Below are 14852 nucleotides of genomic sequence, written 5' to 3' on the forward strand. Positions count from 1 at the left end.
GTGAATCATAGAGCAACACGATCACGTTGTGGTGACCCCTGAAAGCTCGGATGGTACCTGCCAGATGTGTCTAGCTGGAGGACTCTCATCCAAGACATCCAAGTCAACAGAGACAACCTATGAACCCAACGTAGACCGTTTTATGGTAACCATTGGTTCCCTTTCAATCGTCAAGCTCGAGAGAACTTGAGTTGAGTTGACGCGTTGAATGTTTTGGTCGCCGTTGACACGGTTGTAAATGCTGAATTCAAGTTCTCCAATTCATCAATATAAACTCAGATGAGCCCACAGAGCTCTGTAGAGGTCATCTATCGGCCTTGTATAAACACTCAACGTAACTTGCGGGATTGGTGCCCAACGTGACAAGCTTGCAGTCCAACCATGAACGGAGGTCATTCAGAAGACGGCTGCCTTATATTCTTTCGAGTATGGCCATTGTCAGACGTTTTCTATTTCTGTCTTGGGCCTGACCCAGTAAGATATAAGAAGACAATCTTAAGACAAGCCAGATCCAAAAGGGCCAAAGAGTGGACCATGTGTGGAGAAGTAGAGCCAAAGGTCCGATATCGCAACATCGTAAACCCCAATAAAAAAAAATATTGTGCACCTCACCAATCTCTGTGGACCAATGGTGGTCTCTACTTCCTGCTCCGTATCAACAACAGGAAGCACCAGAAATTGTGGGCGTGCACTTCCTGTTTGTCAAAACAGGAATGGGAAGTAGTGACCGGAACGAAACCATAAAGTCCAGGTGTTTGGAAACTGGTGACGTTTCGTTCATTTTGCCCCAGTCTGATCCATCTAGCAGACATGTTCTCCTCTCCTGGTAGATTTGCACTTCGTTACGGCTTTTCCTAAAAATATATTTTAACCCTTCAAGTTTCCAAAAGTGTTCAGTGCAGACCCGGTTTGTAATATATTACTTTCTTATTAAGTAACCATCAATAGTGCTGGTCGGTAGTCGTTGGTTTCCTCCATTAAATCAAGGCAGCGTCTCTTGGCCGGTTGTGCTTGATTTGCCTCCAAGATTTCTAAAGCCACGGGGTGAGATGTTGGGCGAGGAGCCAGCCCGAAAGACGATCTTCCTGAGGATTTATATTTCCTCACAGGGCGAGGCAATGTTTCAGGTCACTCGACTCCCTCCTTGTAAAGTGCACGTTGTGCTACAATCCGCGATGATGAGGTCAGTGATCATCATCGGCTCTTGTTACGAGAGACGAGGTTCTGTAATGGCCGTTCTTCTCGTATACAGACACCTGGAAGCTTTTTAATACCCCTTTGGTGGGGTTGACCTTGTTAGAGGCCACATGGGCAAGTTCAGGTTTCTATTCGTAAAAATTATTGGAGTCAATTTTACGACACCTACGGTTGGACAAGACGGCAGTAAACTGATCTAGGATCTCCGGTAGACCACCGGCAAGATCTCATTCTTGGACGGTTGGAAAGGTTTCTTTCACTAAGGGTAGGGCAAAGGGACATATTGATTGCAAGACCCAAAATCCATGCTTCTTCTCATGGGAAGAGCTCAAAATCCAATCTCTATAAGTAGCCCAATGTTCATCCCATTGTTGACCGAAGTGGTGAAGTTATGTATGACAATTATATCACAGCCAACACCGTCCTACTCACACGAGGGAGACGATATTTGTCGAGATCAATAATAATAAGAATGGAAAAAGACGAGTCATTGATTTTTCAATTGATTAATTTCTAGCAATGTGGGTCAGGCGATGTAATATGTCACCAGGGAGACTGCGTTTGCAGGTACAAGCAGTTTTGAAGAGCATACATGCTCTACTATATCTTTTCCAGCATTCCCTCTTTTGCTAAAGCTTGCCTTAAAAAAAAAGCCATGTGCAAATTAGCCGAGATGGGTCACTTTTAGGCCGGCTACATTCGGACGTGTTGGGCCCATAGACACAGGCCTGTGTGCTTGAGGGGAAGCATCGTGTGCTTGAGGGGCAGCACCACGTTTCTGGTGTCATTGTAAAGATAAGAATCTAATCTTTTACAAGGCATCATGAATGGGGTACTCAGTGGAATCAAAGATACAGACAGACAGAGACGTAGTAAGGAGTTTAATGTCATCTCTAGTTCTAATCCTGTTCTTCGAGTAGCACACAGAACAACAATCCCAAAAATTTTGAAAAAATGGGATTCTTATCTTTACAATGACACCAGGACCACATTTTTTGAGGATTCAGGCACATAAAAAAAATGTAATGCCCATCGGTGCTGGCTAAAGCACTCCACATATAAGCTCCATATACTGATCTTACATCTTGAGGGTCTTCTTAGACCTACACAAACATCAAAGATGGTCGACTGAAAGAGGAGGTCATGGTCTGATACATAGTCCTATTCATTAATCACCAAGTCCTGATCCAAAAACCTCCAGCAGGTGAAGCCTCGGGGCTCTGCTCATTAGCATCACCCCACTATGACGGGTCCACAACTCACTAGGACGCCCTAATAGGTCACATATGAAGGTGAAGGTTGTCTTCACGAGACAGCTCCTAGACGGCTATGTTTGTGCTATCTTGGCAACGTTTGATTTTTTACTTTTTTTTTTTTTTCCCCCAGAAGCCGAAGAAATACCTTCTAGGCTTACAGATTCAGAAGACCACATCAAAGAGAAGCAACAAAAAACGGCTGCGTGAGAGGCAGAAGGTAAAATGTTAAAAGGAGTTTCCAAGATTGAAACACTACAGAGCCGTCGGCAATACAAAAATACAGAAGAAATTTGTAACATATTTACTATACGGATTCCATCTCGCCCAACGTACTGCCGACGACAGAGCCAATCTAGTTGACTTTTTTATCGAAGTCGAGGCAGATTTCGGAACGATTGAGGATCCATCTCATGTGTATGGAGCCTTCCCGACTCTCCCAAGACAACAGATACTCAGGAAGAGAAGCTTCGGGCATGCGGGATCCCAACATGCCTGATCCTACCGTTCTCAGGACGATAAGCTGCCACCAGAGGGGTTGGACAACGCTGTCCTCACCCAGTACCATCAAGAACACAACTAGAGTCAACAAGACGGTCAACGAGACAAGGGGAGTGGGAGGGTCAACTGAACGAGAGCTTGGCCAACGCGTATCTCAGGCAAAGGATGAGCCTGAAGGCCGTAAATCGTGGCCACCACTGACTTCCATTATGCAGCGTCGCTGTGAACACATCGCCTCTCACCGGACCATGTCCGACCCAAGTGGCCGCATTGCGAATGATAGAGCAGGTTCTCTTCCTCACTGGATTGCAGGTCTTGATGTTGTGGTTAGAAAGTATTAGACCTGAGATTTTCCAGGTCTATACGACGACAAGAGATATCCGGTGGCATCTTCCTTCCCAGGCCATGTGGATAGTTGGTCGGAATAGCTGACCTATTGAAAGCGGATCGGCACCAAAGCAATAAGTCTTCAGTATGTTGGCCGTATTTTCCAGACCCAACACCGCGCAAGGTCCCCTGAATCTGTGCCACCATAATCAACTAGAGGTCTCTATAGAGTTGGAAAACCCAATAAGCCCTAGGAGTTCTGCTGGATCAGTTGACTACCTTTGTCGTATAACTCCCTACATCATGGTCAACTAAGTGACTTGAAGACTTGGCCACCTCATGGGACAACGGAACCATAAAGTGCTTGTGTTTGCCGCGTGGCACAGTAATCCTGCATTATGTGGACAACTAGGACGTTCCTAAAGAGTGTGTGGTCCAAGGAACAAGGTCGCCATATATGATCTCAACACCATTGTCTACTGTGCGGTCGTGGGTCCTCGCCAGCCCATGGGACGCAGTCACGGCCCCACATATGGTTCCTCTTCTAAGCTGAGCTGAACTTACAACTTCCCTGTGCCCAATGTTCTTCTATCCAAACATCCATGACGTCGGGAACATCTGAAGCCACCTAGGTTTTCCAATGTCTATAAGCCCACCCGGTCTATGAGAGGGATCGGTCCTCAGCAGTATTTCTTCTCCAGCCCCGTAGTCATAGAAAGTGAAGTTCAGGAAACTTTTCCGAGAAGTGACAGGTGTAAGTATTCACGACGGTCCACGGGATACAAGACTTTTATGAGTGGCGACGGCTTCTCGGTGTTTTTCGGGGATTTTTTTTATGGATTTGTGCGCAGAGGTTGACACTTTGAAAGCAAATGAAGCTTCTCGAGTGATGTGTGCGGCTCATTGCCTCAATATCGCTGCACATTAATAACACCGTGAGATCTGATAAGAAGGCAAATTGAATTTCTCATGCCAGGCTGGAATATAGTCGGGGGGCCGCCGGTGAGTTATATGTGACCTGCGGGGCAGCGATTTCATTGTGAGCGTAATGCAGTGGAATAGGAGTCTATTCTTATCCATCCAGGCAATTGCTCTGGTCACCAAATATATCCATGAAAGGGAACCTGTCAGCAGGTGTGACCACGTATACTGCAGCCAGTGTTATGTATTGTCCCTGGAGAGATGTGTAATCAGACCTCACACTGCTGTGCTCTGTGCTCTCTGCAGCCAGTGTTATGTATTGTCCCTGGAGAGATGTGTAATCAGACCTCACACTGCTGTGCTCTGTGCTCTCTGCAGCCAGTGTTATGTATTGTCCCTGGAGAGATGTGTAATCAGACCTCACACTGCTGTGCTCTGTGCTCTCTGCAGCCAGTGTTATGTATTGTCCCTGGAGAGATGTGTAATCAGACCTCACACTGCTGTGCTCTGTGCTCTCTGCAGCCAGTGCTATGTACTGTCCCTGGAGAGGTGTGTAATCAGACCTCACACTGCTGTGCCCTGTGCTCTCTGCAGCCAGTGTTATGTATGGTCCCTGGAGAGATGTGTAATCAGACCTCACACTGTTGTGCTCTGTGCTCTCTGCAGCCAGTGTTATGTATTGTCCCTGGAGAGATGTGTAATCAGACCTCACACTGCTGTGCTCTGTGCTCTCTGCAGCCAGTGTTATGTACTGTTCCTGGAGAGATGTGTAATCAGACCTCACACTGCTGTGCTCTGTGCTCTCTGCAGCCAGTGTTATGTATTGTCCCTGGAGAGATGTGTAATCAGACCTCACACTGCTGTGCTCTGTGCTCTCTGCAGCCAGTGTTATGTACTGTCCCTGGAGAGATGTGTAATCAGACCTCACACTGCTGTGCTCTGTGCTCTCTGCAGCCAGTGTTATGTATTGTCCCTGAAGAGAAGTGTAATCAGACAACTGTATGTTGCTAGTAGCAGCCGGACTGTGAAATATGGATTTATATTTCTGTATAGTAACTTTTCCAAGTGCACCAGGGGCTATCTTCACCCTGCTGTGTTCTGGACAATGAGCTTCCTGACACCCTCTGCTCTGATTGACTAGTGTAGTATTCAACGGACTAGAAGTCTGCTACTGCTTTTACTCAGAGCAAAGAGGAGGGACTACAGAGCAACTCAATGCAGAGAACCAAGAGGATCGGAGATCGTGCAACTGGGACAGGTATTTAGAAGGGGATTGTGTCACACACGATCGGATTTTGGCGCATTATTGCCGGATTTCATGATAAAAAAATAATTTTTTTCGGTCGTTGGACAATCGGACGGATTTGGACTGAGCGCGGGATTTAACAGTAAAATTGTGTCGCAAGATAATGCACTTACATGCACCAGGAAGAAGAAGGTGAACTCCAGGGACCTGAGCGGGGAAGCGACACATGCAGGATATCGGGCGCAGGATCTAAGTGACTCCCCGCACAGCACATTATACACGGACAATGCACTTACATGCACCAGGAAGAAGAAGGTGAACTCCAGGGACCTGAGCGGGGAAGTGACACATGCAGGATATCGGGCGCACGATCTTAGTGACTCCCCGCACAGCGCATTATACACGGACAATGCACTTACATGCACCAGGAAGCAGAAGGAGAACTCCGGGGACCTGAGCGGGGAAGCGACACATGCAGGATATCGGACGCAGGATCTTAGTGACTCCCCGCACAGCGCATTATACACGGACAATGCACTTACATGCACCAGGAAGAAGAAGGTGAACTCCGGGGACCTGAGCGGGGAAGTGACACATGCAGGATATCGGACGCAGGATCTTAGTGACTCCCCGCACAGCGCATTATACACGGACAATGCACTTACATGCACCAGGCAGAAGAAGGTGAACTCCAGGGACCTGAGTGGGGAAGAGACACATGCAGGATATCGGGCGCAGGATCTTAGTGACTCCCCGCACAGCGCATTATACACGGACAATGCACTTACATGCACCAGGAAGAAGAAGGTGAACTCCGGGGACCTGAGCGGGGAAGCGACACATGCAGGATATCGGGTGCAGGATCTTAGTGACTCCCTGCACAGCGCATTATACACGGACAATGCACTTACATGCACCAGGAAGCAGAAGGAGAACTCCGGGGACCTGAGCGGGGAAGCGACACATGCAGGATATCGGGCGCAGGATCTAAGTGACTCCCCGCACAGCACATTATACACGGACAATGCACTTACATGCACCAGGAAGAAGAAGGTGAACTCCAGGGACCTGAGCGGGGAAGTGACACATGCAGGATATCGGGCGCACGATCTTAGTGACTCCCTGCACAGCGCATTATACACAGACAATGCACTTACATGCACCAGGAAGAAGAAGGTGAACTCCAGGGACCTGAGCGGGGAAGCGACACATGCAGGATATCGGGCGCACGATCTTAGTGAATTGCGGCAGAGTTCATTCTTGTCGGACACTCCGGATCAAGGAACGCGCAGGACCGGGTAAGTAAATGTGCCCCATTATCTCCTTGCTGTATCAACCCATCCCCCCCCCCCCCCACACTCCGGCTCTCCTGTCTTTTTGTACTAGAAGTTCATGAAAAAAGTTGGCTCGGGTTGAAAAATCCAAAAAGAACCTCGTCCGAAATGAAAGTTCAGCAGTGCACAGAACTTTACAATACAAAGTAAATTTACATAATTAGAAGATCATTTTGATCCCACCCCCAAAATGTAGATCTTCAAATTTTCCTCTTTCCCAAGTAATTTGCCCTGCCCCCGGCGCCCCGCGGTTCCTATAACAGGTTTATCGCCTCCTTCCATTCTCGTTATTGTTGTATGACAATTTCATCCGCACGGCAAACATGATATTTTCCCAGCGTGTTCCGACAACTGTATAAAACTAATAAGGGGCAATTACTAGAACGACTTGTCGGGTATAAACGCACTGGAAGGTTCTCACTTGCGAATCCTTTTAATGTCATTTTATGTAATACTATAAGACATCCCATAACAACCACAACATAAGCCACGTACATAGAGTATAGTCAGTCACTCAAATCCTTCATGTCCGATTACCCAATTTTGACATTTACAAATATTAAACTCCCCCCCCCCCTCTTAAAAATGCTAATTTATAGAGTAACCGCGACTCTCAAGGAAACGGTGACATTGAAATCCATTCCTCCTCCTGGAGGCTACGTCTCACGGTGACTGCTTCCCGATCAATGAGGTCGCTGCGGGTTCACACAGTCTCGAAAACCCAGAAGACTCAACACTTCAAAGCCTCGGCAGGAAAAAACCTTCACATCTCCACTCATCTGAATTTCCGATACGTAAAGTTTATCGCGCGGGAATCTTTTCCGATACATTAGTCTGCGTCTACAGAATTTTTTTTAATTCTACTGATCTTAAAAGATCACCCCCGCTCTCTAATCAAAACATAAACATGATCATCAGTGTAACGAACTAACAAAAAAATTTGCCGAAATCGCCACCTAAACATGGTCTCTCCCTTTAACTTGCCTCCATATTTCGGAATTTTCGGTAATTGTGACCAACTAGGCATAAAAAAAAAAAATGCTATAAAAAAGGTGGTAAATTTTCATGTTTATTCAGCTCCAGACTGGAACCAAAAATTTGCATAATTCATAAAAAATAATAATTTTCCTTTGGTGCGAGCCAACGTTTAATCTTTCTGGCGGTGAAACCTCAAAGCCTTTAATCCTGGCCACTAACCATCTTATCACTTCTAGGGCTGAACGCTGATAATTAAGTCATTAACACGCTTTTCAGATTTTAGGGGCCCTCCATTATAAACGTGTACTTTTCACCTCACTTCCCATAAAGCACTCAGGTCGCTTCACACAATCGTCTTCTGTTTTAGGTTCGTACACGAAAAAAAAAAAAAAAAAAAAACGCCTCTTGAGTTTGTTGCGCAGTTTCGAGCCAAAAATACCTCAGGATCGGGCAGCGTTGTGTGCCAAGGAGTCCATGACAGGGTGCGTGACCTGAAATGGCATAATATTTCACTCAATCCTTTAATATTTGATACCGAAACTGCATTCAGGAAAAGGAGCCATTGATAATTGAAAGAAATTCACACAAAATGGCTCCCGGCCAGGCGGCGTCCACATTATATTGGTCTAAAATGGCTCCTAAGCAGGTGACGCTCACAATATATAGGTCCAAAATGTCTGCCAGGCAGGTGACACCCACAACATATCGATCTAAAATGGCTCCCAGGCAGGTGACACCCACAACATATCGATCTAAAATGGCTCCCATGCAGGTGACACCCACAACATATCGATCTAAAATGGCTCCCATGCAGGTGACACCCACAACATATCGATCTAAAATGGCTCCCAGGCAGGTGACAACCACAACATATCGATCTAAAATGGCTCCCAGGCAGGTGACAACCACAACATATCGATCTAAAATGGCTGTCAGGCAGGTGACACCCACAACATATCGTTTTAAAATGGCTCCCAGGCAGGTGACACCCCCAGCGTAACGATCTAAAATGGATCCCAGGCAGATGACATCCACAACATATCGATCTAAAATGGCTCCCAGGCAGGTGACACCCCCAACATAACGATCTAAAATGGATCCCAGGCCGATGACATCCACAACAAATCAATCTAAAATGGCTCCCAGACAGGTAACAACCACATAATATTGGTCTAAAATGGCACCCACAACATATCGATCTAAAATGGATCCCAGGCAGATGACATCCACAACATATCGATCTAAAATGGCTCCCACAACATATTGATCTAAAATGGCTCCCAGACAGGTGACACCCACATAATATTGGTCTAAAATGGCTCCTAAGCAGGTAATGTCCACAATAAGTCGGTCTAAGATGGCTGCCACGCAGGTGACATACATGATAAATTGATCAAAATAGCTCCCGGGCAGATGAGGTTCTTAATAGCTCAGTCTAACATGGTGACATACACATTATATAGATCTAAAATGGATCCCAGGCAGGTTCGGTTCACAGAGAGACCTTGTAATGTCATGGAAGCTACACAGCGACTGGTTTCTATGGAAAACAAGGACACTTTCTACTTCCACAATCAAAATGGCCGCCAGGTAAGTTATAGATATCACCTGACTGGAAGCCATTTTGTGTCCTATATATTTCTATGACAGAAAACGGCCTGATAAATAGTTCAGCTTTGAGGGTAGTTTATGAAATGAAAACTACATTGCGATTGGCTGGGTGTGGGCATGAATTTTCTGTCAAATCATATAAACCAGAGTGTAAAATGGCTTCCAGTCAGGTGATCCCTCACACATTACCTCACACTGTAGTGCGATCCCTCACACATTACCTCACACTGTAGTGCGATCCCTCACACATTACCTCACACTGTAGTGCGATCCCTCACACATTACCTCACACTGTAGTGCGATCCCTCACACATTACCTCACACTGTAGTGTGATCCCTCACACATTACCTCACACATTACCTCACACTGTAGTGTGATCCCTCACACATTACCTCACACTGTAGTGCGATCCCTCACACATTACCTCACACTGTAGTGCGATCCCTCACACATTACCTCACACTGTAATGCGATCCCTCACACATTACCTCACACTGTAGTGCGATCCCTCACACATTACCTCACACTGTAGTGCGATCCCTCACACATTACCTCACACTGTAGTGCGATCCCTCACACATTACCTCACACTGTAGTGCGATCCCTCACACATTACCTCACACTGTAGTGCGATCCCTCACACATTACCTCACACTGTAGTGCGATCCCTCACACATTACCTCACACTGTAGTGCGATCCCTCACACATTACCTCACACTGTAGTGCGATCCCTCACACATTACCTCACACTGTAGTGCGATCCCTCACACATTACCTCACACTGTAGTGCGATCCCTCACACATTACCTCACACTGTAGTATCTGCCTGGAAGCCATGTTTCCCTTCATCTCCCCATCTACAAGGCGATTCCTGGAAACCTGAGGGGGCAGACAGCGTGTGAGGCGTTGCTCGGCGGCAGACGAAATGCTAATTTGCGCGGTATGAGGAACATTATATCAGGCGTTGCTCGGCCTCCACGTCCCCTCAGAGTCTGCCGTGAACATGAATATACGTTTAATATTTTAATAGGCAGAACTGCCGTATAGTTCACCGGAGGAATTCGCGGTTTTATCAAATCTGACAGCGCACTCAACGCGTTACCTGAGGCGATTGCTGCCGCCGACGCAACGTGAGCGGGAAATGGCTTAACCCCCTGCTTGCCAGGAATTGCGTTCACAATAATCTATTGACGGACCAGTTTTTATAGACTGATTCACCCAAATCTTTCTCAGTTTTTCACTTACCACCTTCCAAAAACCATAACCTTTTTTTAGTTTTCCCATTTTCAGGGCTTGTTTTCTACGAGACCCATCACATTTCCTATTGGCACCATTTAATAGCCTGGATCTACATATTTCGGCCACTTGAGCGTTTTAGTACGTCAGTTTAAGAAGCCAAGTAAGGGATTGTATTTTGTAGGATAAGATGACGTTTTCATCGATACCAATTTGGGAAGTATTTGATCTTTTGATCACTTGTTACTTACATTTTACGGGAGGTAATACAGCAAAAAAAAAAAACCTTTTTCAGGGTAAACTTTTTTTTTATTTTGACAGACAGGCCATTATCTAATGAGTTCATAGGTCCATTTTAGGGAATGTAGGGGGGGTGTATTTGAATTATTTCTTTGTTTTTTATATTTTTTTAAATTTGTCTTGACAGGGTGTCGAGATTGCTAATACAATATACCGACATACTGATGTATAGCAGGTTAACCTCGCCGGACTGCAGCACCCCTCGCCGTGTCTTCCCAGGACGGTAATGTCACGACCGCAGGTCACATGCTCCATTTACTCAAATAAATGGGGCTGGGGATCACTTCCTACATTTGGTACTAGAATCATCTACTTGGGGAATTAAGAATACGCCCCTTCTGCGGTTGCAGGACCTTTGGAGGCCATTCAAAGGTCCCGGAATGGCTGTATATATGTATTTCATGGGTGAAGGTTCTACGGGTAAAATATTTGGTGGGTGGTGTGGGTGATCATGGGCCCCCTCGAAGGCTGGGGCCCTGGGCTACTGCCCAAACTATAATCCACAACTGTTTGAACATCTCAAATGGATTGTAAATCTACGGCAAGTCCCATCCGTGATTAGATTGTGAGCCCCATGGGTAGAGGAACCGATTTGGCAAGCTGTGTGCAGCGCTGCGGTATCTGTAGGCGCTATATACATGAAGAATTATTATTACCCATATGTATGGAACAAGCTGCTCTTGCAAGGCGTCGAGAAAAATCCACTATTTGACGTCTGAATTTCCAGCCTCTAAAAAAAATTTCCTGGGAAATAACCGGATTAACCCATCGTCTGCCAGCGCTCCCCAGCCACGTGCCCCGCGGGCAGCGGCGAAGCAATAACAAAGGCACAGTCATCCGTTCCGTCTCAGCCTCCGCTCCGGTTAATATTTCACAGCTTCTCTCTCTCCCCCCAGGGGTTTATTTTTTTTTGGAACGCTCTTAAAACATTAGCTTTTTCGGTTTTCTTTTTAATTTGCGACTTTATATTTTTATCGCCGAATAAAAGCGTTAAGCGTGGCTGTAAATCACGGGACGCGCCTTCCCCCCATCTCGCAGGACGCGGACTGTAAAGAGATCTTCTGCCGTCAGGCGGGGACATTAAAAGGAAAAAAAATCAGCACTTTTATCCGAAAAAAAAAAAAGCTAACTCACAGCGGAGGAGACGCGGAGTGCAGATCTCCGGGATAAGGGCGGTGTGTGTAACAGATGTCTTCTCCGTGCGGCCATTCTGCCGGCTGAGGCTGCAGACGCCGCGATTTGACTTGGTAAACACAACGCATCAATTTTTAATTTGGTTAAAACAAAAATTGCCTTTAAAACAAAAAAAAAAAAAAAAAAAGACGAGCGCAGGACTTATGTTTTATTGTCTGTGATAAAATATGCAAAACCGGGAGCTGCCGCCTCGTAAGGAACACACAGAGGAAGACACAGAGGGGAGCGAAAAATAAAATTATTACCCTGTGTGTGTGATGTGCGGAACATCACCGAGCTCTATGATTGCTACATAGTGTCCTATCTGCAGGCAGCATGCTATAGAGCAGCAGGAGCTGAGCACATATTATATAGTGTCCTATATGCAGACAGCTTGTTATAGAGCAGGAGGAGCTGAGCAGAGTGTACATAGTGTCCTATCTGCAGGCAGCATGTTATAGAGCAGGAGGAGCTGAGCAGATTGTACATAGTGTCCTATCTGCAGGCAGCATGTTATAGAGCAGGAGGAGCTGAGCACATTGTACATAGTGTCCTATCTGCAGGCAGCATGTTATAGAGCAGGAGGAGCTGAGCAGATTGTACATAGTGTCCTATCTACAGGCTGCATGTTATAGAGCAGGAGGAGCTGAGCACATTGTACATAGTGTCCTATCTGCAGGCTGCATATTATAGAGCATGAGGAGCTGAGAATATTGTACATAGTGTCCTATCTGCAGGCAGCATGTTATAGAGCAGGAGGAGCTGAGCAGATTGTACATAGTGTCCTATCTGCAGGCAGCATTTTATAGAGCAGGAGGAGCTGAGCAGAGTGTACATAGTGTCCTATCTGCAGGCAGCATGTTATAGAGCAGGAGGAGCTGAGCAGATTGTACATAGTCTCCTATCTGCAGGCAGCATGCTATAGAGCAGCAGGAGCTGAGCACATATTATATAGTGTCCTATATGCAGACAGCTTGTTATAGAGCAGGAGGAGCTGAGCAGAGTGTACAGTGTCCTATCTGCAGGCAGCATGTTATAGAGCAGCAGGAGCTGAGCAGATTGTACATAGTGTCCTATCTGCAGGCTGCATATTATAGAGCATGAGGAGCTGAGAATATTGTACATAGTGTCCTATCTGCAGGCAGCATGTTATAGAGCAGGAGGAGCTGAGCAGATTGTACATAGTGTCCTATCTGCAGGCAGCATGTTATAGAGCAGGAGGAGTTGAGCAGATGGTACATAATGTCCTATCTGCAGGCAGCATTTTATAGAGCAGGAGGAGCTGAGCAGATTGTACATAGTGTCCTATCTGCAGGCAGCATGTTATAGAGCAGCAGGAGCTGAGCAGATTGTACACCACTGATGGTGGCGGATGATGCTACTATATGGCGGCGGAGGATGCTACTATATGGCGGCGGAGGATGCTACTATATGGCGGCTGAGGATGCTACTATATGGCGGCGGAGGATGCTACTATATGGCGGCGGAGGATGCTACTATATGGCGGCGGAGGATGCTACTATATGGCGGCGGAGGATGCTACTATATGGCGGCGGAGGATGCTACTATATGGCGGCGGATGATGCTACTATATGGCGGCGGATGATGCTACTATATGGCGGCGGATGATGCTACTATATGGCGGCGGATGATGCTACTATATGGCGGCGGATGATGCTACTATATGGCGGCGGATGATGCTACTATATGGCGGCGGATGATGCTACTATATGGCGGCGGATGATGCTACTATATGGCGGCGGAGGATGCTACTATATGGCGGCGGAGGATGCTACTATATGGCGGCGGATGATGATACTATATGGCGGCGGATGATGATACTATATGGCGGCGGATGATGATACTATATGGCGGCGGATGATGATACTATATGGCGGCGGATGATGATACTATATGGCGGCGGATGATGCTACTATATGGCGGCGGATGATGCTACTATATGGCGGCGGATGATGCTACTATATGGCGGCGGATGATGCTACTATATGGCGGCGGATGATGCTACTATATGGCGGCGGATGATGCTACTATATGGCGGCGGATGATGCTACTATATGGCGGCGGATGATGCTACTATATGGCGGCGGAGGATGCTACTATATGGCGGCGGATGATGCTACTATATGGCGGCGGATGATGCTACTATATGGCGGCGGATGATGCTACTATATGGCGGCGGATGATGCTACTATATGGCGGCGGATGATGCTACTATATGGCGGCGGAGGATGCTACTATATGGCGGTATCGTCAATGCTGTAATTGTCTCTGACCCCCAAGAAGCTTCTGCTGATTTCATCAAGAAGCTTCTGCTGATTTTCATCTCGGTAAAGGTCAGGGGTCACACGCACATTTATTAAATAATCGTCTCTGTCTCCTCTCATGCGCAGGTTTTAGCGGAGGCGATCACGTACGCTCGTCCTCGTGGGAACCTTAAATAACCGGCAGAGGTTCGGTGTAATAAGGAGCTGCTATAAATAGCGATGGAGGAATGAGCCGAGGCCACGGGGGGGGGGGTCACAGCATCATCACCCGCATTGTGTCATGGATCCCGCTCCGATATATACAGCAACCAGTATACAGATCATTCTCCTGACCTCAGCTCCATATTGTTGCATATAGGGGGCAGGTTATATACTGTACAGATAGATGGAGCACATAAAGAGAAAACTACCAATTGGGATATGATTAAAGGGAACCCGTCAGCAGCTTTCACCCCATTAAACCACTAACCCCCTGAGGTCAGGATGAA

The 14852-nt window shown here is 46.7% G+C and overlaps 1 protein-coding gene across 4 annotated transcripts in view; it reads right to left on the reverse strand.

The window, feature by feature from the left end:
* LDLRAD3 (low density lipoprotein receptor class A domain containing 3) overlaps positions 1 to 14852 on the reverse strand; it is a 157645-nt gene that overhangs the window by 114450 nt on the left and 28343 nt on the right. Inside the window, exon 1 of one of the 4 annotated variants that reach the window (XM_072119046.1) lies at positions 10178 to 10267. The exons of the other annotated variants lie outside the window; for them this stretch is intronic. The gene's annotated coding sequence lies outside the window, so the exon portion shown is untranslated. Of the gene's footprint in view, positions 1 to 10177; positions 10268 to 14852 lie in introns of those variants that run through there. 4 annotated transcript variants of the gene reach the window in all.

The sequence above is a fragment of the Engystomops pustulosus genome, chromosome 7, assembly GCF_040894005.1.
Source record: "Engystomops pustulosus chromosome 7, aEngPut4.maternal, whole genome shotgun sequence".
NCBI lineage: Eukaryota > Metazoa > Chordata > Amphibia > Anura > Leptodactylidae > Engystomops > Engystomops pustulosus.